Raw genomic sequence first — 1,727 nt, 5'->3', positions numbered from 1 at the left:
TTGTTTTGTTTTGTTTTGTTTTTTATGGGACACACACAAGTCTCATGTAGAAAAAGACATTGCTATTCCTAAAAGTAACATCTTAAGGTTAATTTTTCAAGCCATGAAAATGCAACTTTTCTGTATTGTTCTATACTCCCCCAAAATGTAGACAGTACCCAATGCAGTCAGTTGTGCTCCAAAACTTCATTTGTAAGTCCACGGTTTACAAGTCAGAATGCATATTACAAAGAAACATTATCAGAGTTGGATTTTTTTGGCCAACTACAATATCCCTAAGATATTGGTGTTAACGAAACCATGGAGCCAAGCTTTAGTGGTTTCCCATGTAAGGTGTGTTCAGGAAAATAACTACCAGAGCAGTAGTCCTGACAACTTAATTGGGGTCCCCACTCTCTTTGCTCTCCCTTCTATCTGCTAGTGGAGTGAAAATTTCACAGATCAATGGCATTAAGAGTATACTTTGGGGAACAGAGGGACAAAAATAGTATCTAATGGGGGCCAAGGCAGGAATTCTAGGGATGAGAAGCTGACGTGGGGAGTTCTTGGGCGCGGAAGGAAACAAGGGTTCCTTGTGGCTCCTGAGAATCTAGTCTAGGGAATAAGGGTGAAGTGTGGCCAGGGTCATCGTTTACAGTGATGAAGGACTGAAAGCTGAGCTAGAAGGGAGAGAATTATACATGTAAAGCACTTGGCTTAAGTCCTGGCACACAGTCATGTTCAATACATGGTGACAGAGATAGTAGAGTTGGCAAGGTAGAGGCAAAAAATGTAGGCTTTGCTCCCTTATTTGTCTTTTGGAATACAATATACTTGGGCAATAACTCTATTTGTGATTCATGTGAAACTCCAAGCCTTTCTGAGCTATGAAATGTTAGTGGCTGATGGAGTCAGTGGAGCAGATTAACGGTTAAACCAATGGAACATGCAGGTAGAAGTGTCGCTCTAGTGGGCTCTTGTGACAAAGATAAGAGATTGGCATGTCCTCTCATCTTTCCCCTTCTCTACCCACTCTTTTTACTGAAAGCTTGGGGTGCAAGGGTGTGTGGTGTGGGGAGATGAACCCCAACCAGAGGCAGTGTCAGGGAGAGGGGAAAGGACAAGGAGAAGAAGAAAGAAAACTCCCACTAGGAGTGAGAAACAGCTGAGGCTTGGTGCGTCCCTTCATACAGTAAGGATATTCCTACCATGCAGAAGTAAGGCACCACACCATGCGCTCTGAAGATAACGAACAAAGGCAGTGCCTGCATAGGCAGTTTAATAAGATGTGATGGTATCCCTTTTTCTACTCTTGGTTACATTTAAGCTCTAAAAAATCTGCATAAACTTCCAGGAACAATTCTCAAGAGGACTCTTCCAATTGCTTTCTTTAGTCAAGGATCCCACTTAATTTCAGATACGTCTCCTCTCCCCAACTCTCACTGAGTATAGGAAAAGAAATGCAAGAAATTGTGCTCAGGGGACAGTCTGATTCTGATGATAGATCCTTTCCACCAGTCTTTGCAGGAGGGGTGCTTTCACAAGCCAATATTCTGATATCTTTTGGATATCAGAAAATCAAAATGTGGGTGCCACTCTCGTTTATAGTGACCCTCAGTCAACTTATATTTGCTAAGTATAACAAGAATAATTGCTTGATGTACAGCCTGTAATTAGATCACAGCCATCAGTGACATGGTTGTTTATTGTTATAGCGATATTAACAAAATTATGCCTTTGGAAGTCTA

Source organism: Rhinolophus sinicus, linkage group LG01 (assembly GCF_036562045.2).
Source record: "Rhinolophus sinicus isolate RSC01 linkage group LG01, ASM3656204v1, whole genome shotgun sequence".
In the NCBI taxonomy this organism is placed as follows: Eukaryota; Metazoa; Chordata; class Mammalia; order Chiroptera; family Rhinolophidae; genus Rhinolophus; species Rhinolophus sinicus.
This window is presented reverse-complemented; position numbering follows the sequence as displayed.